Source organism: Paramisgurnus dabryanus, chromosome 7 (assembly GCF_030506205.2).
Source record: "Paramisgurnus dabryanus chromosome 7, PD_genome_1.1, whole genome shotgun sequence".
Classification (NCBI taxonomy): domain Eukaryota; kingdom Metazoa; phylum Chordata; class Actinopteri; order Cypriniformes; family Cobitidae; genus Paramisgurnus; species Paramisgurnus dabryanus.
In genome coordinates this window covers 15,075,081-15,086,127 of record NC_133343.1, presented here as the reverse complement: position 1 = coordinate 15,086,127, position 11,047 = coordinate 15,075,081, and the positions used below count along the sequence as shown (strand labels likewise).

Genomic DNA, 11,047 nt, shown 5'->3' with positions numbered 1-11,047 from the left:
GGTCAAATGACTGCGTGTGTTTTATGTCAAGCGTATGCTGTTATGTTTAATGATCGCTCGTGTGTGACAGCTCGTGTTTTGGCATTCGATGTCAGCTCTCACCCTACCTCCCTACTGTCTCACAAGCCATGCATTCATTCACAGGGGTGCGTGTTGTAAAGCGAGTAAAGATTTCTAAAACCCAACGTGGGTAAAATAATTCCCCATTACGGGGGTCAAAAAAGTAAATGTTTATTTTAGATTTAGACAAATCATGAACAATGTTATAATTAAAACTTTTGTTTGTAACATCACAAGTTATTTAATTAAATATTCCGTATACGTGTATAGTTTAAGCAATGACCTGAGCCATATCCTTCGGCGCCGTCAATACTACAATATTTAGACGATAGTCTAAACTAAATAAAATTTTTAAACGGTTTCAGGAACTCCGTGAATCTTTTCATAACCTGCTCTATAGTTTCACGCGTATTAAAGAGCCGGCGGTGCCTGACAAAGCGTCGGGTGATTGTTATCTGTCATTTAAAATAAAGTTAATAAATGTAATTCTGTCCACTATGGCAAAATAGGAGTTTATTTTAGATTTAGGGGAATCTTTAACCAAGGCTCTGATTAAGACATATGTATACGTGCACCGATGGTGTCAGAGAAACTTATAGCTGACGTTAATAAACTTTTTAAATGTTTTTAAGACGTCTACAACTCATTTTAGGGGTTTATTTTTAATTAAACGCTTCTTAAAACATGTGTGAACATGTGTATATTATACAAAGAGTATTATATTGTCTGCTCTGACAAAAATAAATTATTATTTTAGATTTTAGGACAAATGACTGTGTCTATCTTATAAATACAACTTGATATATACGTTTGTTTTGTCAAGAGACTTTTTTAAAGTCACGCAAGAATAAAATCTTTTAGTTGTAATTGGTTAACATTAAATGTACTATTATCTATTTAACTATAAGCTATATTTTTCTGATCAGATATTTTTCTGTTTCTGATGATGGTCTTATAACAGTGTGTGTGGGATGATGATGGCTGTTCACAGTAGGTGGCGGGTTGTAAACTAGGATCTTTTTAAAACTGTAGTGGTAAAAATGTAATAGCACACTGACAAAAATAAAGCATTTGGTTGTAACAAATTATTTAATGAAATATTCAGTATGTGTATAGCGATGAACGATGTCAAAACCCCAGTAGGTCGACATTTCTTTAGACTAAATCCTATTTATTTTAAACTATATAAAAGCTGATTCGCTTCACGAGATCTGTGAATCATTTCAAGCAGGGGGTTCTGTTCAAGCCATTAAAGATCGGGGGCTCCGGCGTTTACAATAGAACATACACGGATGCGGGGACATGGGCCATTAAGAAACTTTTAAACGATTAAAAACATATTCATATCATCTTCTGGGTTTTGTTTTAAATTAATGACATCTTAAAACCAACTGGGAATATGTGTTTATTACACAATAAAATTTAATTCTGTCCGCTCCGGTATAATAGGGGGTTTATTTTAGATTTGGGACTTTCTTTAACCAAGTCTCTGATTAAAACACGTGAATGCGTGTACCAACGTTGCCAGAGAACGTGCGCTGAGGTGCTCTTATGGCGTTAAGAACCTTTTTATTGTTTAAGACATTTTGACCCCATTTCCTGGTTTTGTGTCCGCTGTGGATCCCAACCTCTATGTGTTTATTATACAACAAATGCAATTCTGTCAGCATTTCTAGTTTAGAACGCCTCTGATTTAAACATGCGGGTTTTAAAATGAAACGGCCATGTGACTTTTATGACAAAAGCTATTCGATCTTAATTTTTTTTGTTTTAACATCCAAAAGTTTTTATACACATTCCATAATTAAACATCTAGGTGTGTATGAGTAAGTTTATATCTAATGTCACACGAGCAGCACCAAATCGCGCTTGTGTCTCTGTGTGTGCATCCAGGCTGTTTATGTGGGGGCGTGTTTATGAGCCCGTGTCTTTGCAAGGTGTGTGTGCGTGTGTGTGTGCGTGTGTGTGTGCGTGTGTGTGTGTGTGTGTGTGTGTGTGTGTGTGTGTGTGTGTGTGTGTGTGTGTTTGCATGGTGGTCTATGATGTCTCTGTTTGTTACTAAAGTTTTGATATTAAGTCTGTGTCCTCATTGACAATAAGTAAGGGTTTTTAGATGTAGGCTTCATTACACAGATACTGATTAAATCATGTTATCCATTATTTGCGATTTAAAGAAACTTAAAAGGTTTAAGACATTTTATCTCACATTGTGGTGTTGTTTTTTAATTAATGTAACCTTAAACCCCTCTGTTATCCATTTAGGGAACAATAAAATGTTAGCAAATATTATTTATCAAAGTTGACGATGTTATAAGCCAGGATGTCACTAACGTGACAACAAACATTTATTTAAAGACAAAACATTTTAACAAAATTGCCATGGCTTACAGAGACACACTAGACTTAATAATAAAAATAAAAATATACTATTCGAACATCCTAACCTGATATTAGGTTAGATTAGGTTTAAGGTCAATCAGAGTCTTTAGCTTTACAACTTACAGCACAAAACCCCCCCAATGACAGGATTTTTATGAAGTGGAGCAGACCCTTGGTATGCCTGTGGGGTTAGGTTCAACTAAGGTCAACATCTATCAGTGCATAATAAGCAAACATGAAATTATATTTTACCTATGGTTTGTTAATGATGTTGCTAGGTTCGCGTATTTTTGCTGAAACAAATTTTTCTTTTCAAACTTAGTTAGGATACACATGTTTGTCGCCTCAAACACCTGATCAAAGTTTTTTCTTAGCTAGCGACAACTAATGTCTGAGATTTTGTAAATTCAACAGATGTTTCTTACTTGTGTATTTTCTTAAACAAACTTTTCTTTACAATCTTAGACAGTCTTCATACGTTTGTCTTTCGATAAGTTGTTCATAGTTTTTCTTCGATAGTGTCAACTCATGTCTGAGATTTGTAAATTTCATCAGATGTTCTTACATGTGTATTTTCTAAAACAAATTTATGCTTTTCAAACTTAGGTAGTCATCATACTTTTGTCTTTCGATAAGTTGTTCATAGTTTTTTATGTGGTAGTGTCAACTTATGACTGAGATCTTGTAAATTCATCAGATGTTTCTTACGTGTATATTTTCTCAAACAAACATTTTTTGTTTTTCAAACATAGTTAGGATACACACTTTTGTCGCCTCAAACACTTGATCAAAGTTTTTTCTTCGTTAGTGTCAACTAATGTCTGAGATTTTGTAAATTCATCAGATGTTTCTTACTTGTGTATTTTCTTAAACAAACTTTTCTTTACAATCTTAGACAGTCTTCATACGTTTGTCTTTCGATAAGTTGTTCATAGTTTTTCTTCGATAGTGTCAACTCATGTCTGAGATTTGTAAATTTCATCAGATGTTCTTACATGTGTATTTTCTAAAACAAATTTATGCTTTTCAAACTTAGGTAGTCATCATACTTTTGTCTTTCGATAAGTTGTTCATAGTTTTTTATGTGGTAGTGTCAACTTATGACTGAGATTTTGTAAATTCATCAGATGTTTCTTACGTGTATATTTTCTCAAACAAACATTTTTTGTTTTTCAAACATAGTTAGGATACACACTTTTGTCGCCTCAAACACTTGATCAAAGTTTTTTCTTCGTTAGTGTCAACTAATGTCTGAGATTTTGTAAATTCATCAGATGTTTCTTACTTGTGTATTTTCTTAAACAAACTTTTCTTTACAATCTTAGACAGTCTTCATACGTTTGTCTTTCGATAAGTTGTTCATAGTTTTTCTTCGATAGTGTCAACTCATGTCTGAGATTTGTAAATTTCATCATATGTTCTTACATGTGTATTTTCTGAAACAAATTTATGCTTTTCAAACTTAGGTAGTCATCATACCTTTGTCTCTACATACATTTGTTCAAAGTTTCTTGTAGCTAGTGTCAAATGATGTCTGAGATTTTGTAAATTCAACAGATGGTCTTACGTGTGTATTTCTTAAACAAACATGTTGCTGTTCAAACTTAGGCAGAGGTCATACGTTTGTCTTTTCATAAGTTGTTAATAGTTTTTATTTGTTAGTGTCAACTAATGACAGAGATTTTGTAAACTCATCAGATTCAAACAAAACTCATTCATTTCTGTAGTTTATGTAACACCTTGTCAAACTCTTAAAGGTAGTACTAACTGTTTAAAACAACAATGCAAAGTATTTTAGATTTACTTGATAAATCCTTTACATCAAAACAAACTAGGATAGCAATATGTCTGAAACTGTAACAGGTGATACCACCAATAGCGTGTTGTACATAACAAAGTCTGCAAAATAATAAAGATTGATTAGGTTTTTATTTAGTAAACCTTTTAACATAAAGTGTAGAGTCTTTTGTATGTAACAACAAAGATGCGATGAAACAACGCAAAACAAGAGAGGATGCGTTTGTTAAAACACATATAAATTAAGATGCATACATCTACAAATGGGGCAATGTTTGAAATAGTTTGCCCGTATAGCATCTAAATTCGGGACCAATAGATTAAAGACATTGCCCCATTTGTAGATGTATGCATCTTAATTTATATGTGTTTTAACAAACGCATCCTCTCTTGTTTTGCGTTGTTTCATCGCATCTTTGTTGTTACATACAAAAGACTCTACACTTTATGTTAAAAGGTTTACTAAATAAAAACCTAATCAATCTTTATTATTTTGCAGACTTTGTTATGTACAACACGCTATTGGTGGTATCACCTGTTACAGTTTCAGACATATTGCTATCCTAGTTTGTTTTGATGTAAAGGATTTATCAAGTAAATCTAAAATACTTTGCATTGTTGTTTTAAACAGTTAGTACTACCTTTAAGAGTTTGACAAGGTGTTACATAAACTACAGAAATGAATGAGTTTTGTTTGAATCTGATGAGTTTACAAAATCTCTGTCATTAGTTGACACTAACAAATAAAAACTATTAACAACTTATGAAAAGACAAACGTATGACCTCTGCCTAAGTTTGAACAGCAACATGTTTGTTTAAGAAATACACACGTAAGACCATCTGTTGAATTTACAAAATCTCAGACATCAGTTGACACTAGCTACAAGAAACTTTGAACAAATGTATGTAGAGACAAAGGTATGATGACTACCTAAGTTTGAAAAGCATAAATTTGTTTCAGAAAATACACATGTAAGAACATATGATGAAATTTACAAATCTCAGACATGAGTTGACACTATCGAAGAAAAACTATGAACAACTTATCGAAAGACAAACGTATGAAGACTGTCTAAGATTGTAAAGAAAAGTTTGTTTAAGAAAATACACAAGTAAGAAACATCTGATGAATTTACAAAATCTCAGACATTAGTTGACACTAACGAAGAAAAAACTTTGATCAAGTGTTTGAGGCGACAAAAGTGTGTATCCTAACTATGTTTGAAAAACAAAAAATGTTTGTTTGAGAAAATATACACGTAAGAAACATCTGATGAATTTACAAAATCTCAGTCATAAGTTGACACTACCACATAAAAAACTATGAACAACTTATCGAAAGACAAAAGTATGATGACTACCTAAGTTTGAAAAGCATAAATTTGTTTTAGAAAATACACATGTAAGAACATCTGATGAAATTTACAAATCTCAGACATGAGTTGACACTATCGAAGAAAAACTATGAACAACTTATCGAAAGACAAACGTATGAAGACTGTCTAAGATTGTAAAGAAAAGTTTGTTTAAGAAAATACACAAGTAAGAAACATCTGATGAATTTACAAAATCTCAGACATTAGTTGACACTAACGAAGAAAAAACTTTGATCAAGTGTTTGAGGCGACAAAAGTGTGTATCCTAACTATGTTTGAAAAACAAAAAATGTTTGTTTGAGAAAATATACACGTAAGAAACATCTGATGAATTTACAAGATCTCAGTCATAAGTTGACACTACCACATAAAAAACTATGAACAACTTATCGAAAGACAAAAGTATGATGACTACCTAAGTTTGAAAAGCATAAATTTGTTTTAGAAAATACACATGTAAGAACATCTGATGAAATTTACAAATCTCAGACATGAGTTGACACTATCGAAGAAAAACTATGAACAACTTATCGAAAGACAAACGTATGAAGACTGTCTAAGATTGTAAAGAAAAGTTTGTTTAAGAAAATACACAAGTAAGAAACATCTGTTGAATTTACAAAATCTCAGACATTAGTTGTCGCTAGCTAAGAAAAAACTTTGATCAGGTGTTTGAGGCGACAAACATGTGTATCCTAACTAAGTTTGAAAAGAAAAATTTGTTTCAGCAAAAATACGCGAACCTAGCAACATCATTAACAAACCATAGGTAAAATATAATTTCATGTTTGCTTATTATGCACTGATAGATGTTGACCTTAGTTGAACCTAACCCCACAGGCATACCAAGGGTCTGCTCCACTTCATAAAAATCCTGTCATTGGGGGGGTTTTGTGCTGTAAGTTGTAAAGCTAAAGACTCTGATTGACCTTAAACCTAATCTAACCTAATATCAGGTTAGGATGTTCGAATAGTATATTTTTATTTTTATTATTAAGTCTAGTGTGTCTCTGTAAGCCATGGCAATTTTGTTAAAATGTTTTGTCTTTAAATAAATGTTTGTTGTCACGTTAGTGACATCCTGGCTTATAACATCGTCAACTTTGATAAATAATATTTGCTAACATTTTATTGTTCCCTAAATGGATAACAGAGGGGTTTAAGGTTACATTAATTAAAAAACAACACCACAATGTGAGATAAAATGTCTTAAACCTTTTAAGTTTCTTTAAATCGCAAATAATGGATAACATGATTTAATCAGTATCTGTGTAATGAAGCCTACATCTAAAAACCCTTACTTATTGTCAATGAGGACACAGACTTAATATCAAAACTTTAGTAACAAACAGAGACATCATAGACCACCATGCAAACACACACACACACACACACACACACACACACACACACACACACACACACGCACACACACACGCACACACACACGCACACACACCTTGCAAAGACACGGGCTCATAAACACGCCCCCACATAAACAGCCTGGATGCACACACAGAGACACAAGCGCGATTTGGTGCTGCTCGTGTGACATTAGATATAAACTTACTCATACACACCTAGATGTTTAATTATGGAATGTGTATAAAAACTTTTGGATGTTAAAACAAAAAAAATTAAGATCGAATAGCTTTTGTCATAAAAGTCACATGGCCGTTTCATTTTAAAACCCGCATGTTTAAATCAGAGGCGTTCTAAACTAGAAATGCTGACAGAATTGCATTTGTTGTATAATAAACACATAGAGGTTGGGATCCACAGCGGACACAAAACCAGGAAATGGGGTCAAAATGTCTTAAACAATAAAAAGGTTCTTAACGCCATAAGAGCACCTCAGCGCACGTTCTCTGGCAACGTTGGTACACGCATTCACGTGTTTTAATCAGAGACTTGGTTAAAGAAAGTCCCAAATCTAAAATAAACCCCCTATTATACCGGAGCGGACAGAATTAAATTTTATTGTGTAATAAACACATATTCCCAGTTGGTTTTAAGATGTCATTAATTTAAAACAAAACCCAGAAGATGATATGAATATGTTTTTAATCGTTTAAAAGTTTCTTAATGGCCCATGTCCCCGCATCCGTGTATGTTCTATTGTAAACGCCGGAGCCCCCGATCTTTAATGGCTTGAACAGAACCCCCTGCTTGAAATGATTCACAGATCTCGTGAAGCGAATCAGCTTTTATATAGTTTAAAATAAATAGGATTTAGTCTAAAGAAATGTCGACCTACTGGGGTTTTGACATCGTTCATCGCTATACACATACTGAATATTTCATTAAATAATTTGTTACAACCAAATGCTTTATTTTTGTCAGTGTGCTATTACATTTTTACCACTACAGTTTTAAAAAGATCCTAGTTTACAACCCGCCACCTACTGTGAACAGCCATCATCATCCCACACACACTGTTATAAGACCATCATCAGAAACAGAAAAATATCTGATCAGAAAAATATAGCTTATAGTTAAATAGATAATAGTACATTTAATGTTAACCAATTACAACTAAAAGATTTTATTCTTGCGTGACTTTAAAAAAGTCTCTTGACAAAACAAACGTATATATCAAGTTGTATTTATAAGATAGACACAGTCATTTGTCCTAAAATCTAAAATAATAATTTATTTTTGTCAGAGCAGACAATATAATACTCTTTGTATAATATACACATGTTCACACATGTTTTAAGAAGCGTTTAATTAAAAATAAACCCCTAAAATGAGTTGTAGACGTCTTAAAAACATTTAAAAAGTTTATTAACGTCAGCTATAAGTTTCTCTGACACCATCGGTGCACGTATACATATGTCTTAATCAGAGCCTTGGTTAAAGATTCCCCTAAATCTAAAATAAACTCCTATTTTGCCATAGTGGACAGAATTACATTTATTAACTTTATTTTAAATGACAGATAACAATCACCCGACGCTTTGTCAGGCACCGCCGGCTCTTTAATACGCGTGAAACTATAGAGCAGGTTATGAAAAGATTCACGGAGTTCCTGAAACCGTTTAAAAATTTTATTTAGTTTAGACTATCGTCTAAATATTGTAGTATTGACGGCGCCGAAGGATATGGCTCAGGTCATTGCTTAAACTATACACGTATACGGAATATTTAATTAAATAACTTGTGATGTTACAAACAAAAGTTTTAATTATAACATTGTTCATGATTTGTCTAAATCTAAAATAAACATTTACTTTTTTGACCCCCGTAATGGGGAATTATTTTACCCACGTTGGGTTTTAGAAATCTTTACTCGCTTTACAACACGCACCCCTGTGAATGAATGCATGGCTTGTGAGACAGTAGGGAGGTAGGGTGAGAGCTGACATCGAATGCCAAAACACGAGCTGTCACACACGAGCGATCATTAAACATAACAGCATACGCTTGACATAAAACACACGCAGTCATTTGACCTAAGATCTAAAATAATAATTTATTTTTGTCAGAGCAGACAATATAAGACTCATTGTATAATATACACATTTTCATACATGTTTTAAGAAGCCTTTAATTAAAAATAAACCCTAAAATGAGGTGAAAACGTCTTAAACAAGATCTGTGGACAAATCAAACTAGGTATCCAGTATCCGAAATGTTTTAAATCCAATTTGACACAAAATGTTTAAAATGTCCCCAGACAAATCCAAAAAGTCTCTGATTTTTCTCTTTTTTAAAGATACGTCCAAAGCGTTGTGGTCTGTATCCTAACCTGTAAACAGATAAAAACAAGTTATTAGGACAAATATCTAAATAAAGCAAACTTTTTCTTATGCACCATAAACGTACCGGGGAGATCCGCTATTTTGCAATAGTACACACAACGTTCGCTTTGCAGCAGATATCCAAACCTTTAAAACAGATAACACATGTTATTAGAAAATATTAAAACAAACCAGTTTGTTTAAATCTATTGTAACAGGATTAAATAAATACACACCGCACAACACGAGCCACTCGGCGTCTCTTTGCTCCAAGATTTCCTTGTTACGCTGCGGGAGGTTCTAGTCTCGGGCTGACTTTTTTGTTCAGGCCACTCTTGTCCGCGATTTACCAGGAATAGTTAATACCAGTTTAGACAATTTCGCTGCAATACCAGAGATCGAATTTTTAGTTTTTAAATAAATCAGACAAAATACTGGAACGAACACAGCGAAACACATACATACCAATAGACTTGAGTATAACAGCTCTGCTCCATCCAAACTGAGTCCGGGAGATCTCTTGTCGCTCCCCAATAAAGGTTCGGTCATAAACTTTCAAAGATTACAGCACACGACCCCCACACAAACACACACTGACATAATATCAGCATCAGAAAACTTTGTGTCTGAACAGAAAATAGACTAGTTCGATAGAAAATATCGGCCTTTAAGTTTAACCAGCTACATCTAATACATACATATATATATATATATATATATATAATTAGTGATTGCCTTTAAATAAACTTTTGATGTTGCAAAACTTTAGATTCAACAACACACACATCACTGTGTGACACGCAGTGGTGAGAAGCGCACGGGTCGAAAAGGGAGGGGTGATAGATAGCAAATGTCACAAACACGAGCCGTCATTAAACATGACACCATACGCTTGACATAAAACACACTCAGGAAAAACAATCACTCTAAATGACCGGCAATAAAACCATTAAATACTTTCTGTCTAAAGTTGACAACTTGTACAGATTTTGATTGATGGTCCCGCCCCCCTGTCAAAGGGTCATAAAAACGACCTGTCAGATAGCAACTGTCACCGGGTGGGGGAGGGGGTCATAAAAGTTTGACGAATGCTCCCCCGTTACAACTACTAATGCATATTTAAGCCTTTCAGTTGACGCCGATGTTCCTTTAAATACTCCTTCTAGGATATTCATGCGATTAACACCAGAAGTGGTCAACATGATGCTGAGACATTGTAGATGATAAATTGCGAAGGGATTTTTGATATCTCGAACGCTGTTCCCATGGCAACGCCGCAAACTTTACTTTTATTTCAGGCATATTTAAGGCTCTTGGCGTGCTTAGATTAACCTTAAAGTTGGCACACACATCAGAGTTGTCGGCTGTTAAGTGTGCACAAAAAGTTCAGATATAGGCGTGTCTCTTAAGTGGCTCACTAGCGCCCCTGTTTGTCTAAAATGTGGGGTTTCTTTTACCTACAGTCCCCAAATGGCTCAGTAACAACATTAAATAGCCCACTGATATTTACCCACTTGATGCCCTTGCCCACCAAGCATTGTTTTCTCGGACGCACCGTGTAGCGGTAAAAAAACGTGCGAGGGCCCGCCATTGCTGCTTGCAGCTATATATATTTTTTTTTTAACACTTTTGGACTTTTTGGGGGCCTTAACATACTCGAAAACTCTTGAAATTTGGCACAGATGTCAGAG

The 11,047-nt window shown here is 34.1% G+C and overlaps 1 long non-coding RNA gene across 2 annotated transcripts; it reads right to left on the bottom strand.

Annotated features, from left to right (window-relative positions):
* Positions 1-9,069: 9,069 nt before the first annotated feature.
* On the bottom strand, positions 9,070-10,457 carry LOC135734340 (uncharacterized). 2 transcript variants are annotated; one of them, XR_010527277.2, is made up of 4 exons: positions 9,822-10,457; positions 9,593-9,739; positions 9,442-9,503; positions 9,070-9,364 (listed from the first exon to the last, which is right to left on the bottom strand). It is a non-coding gene; the product is annotated as an uncharacterized lncRNA (long non-coding RNA). The 2 variants fall into 2 exon arrangements; XR_012337034.1 differs by having other exon boundaries at positions 9,593-10,457.
* Positions 10,458-11,047: the final 590 nt, after the last annotated feature.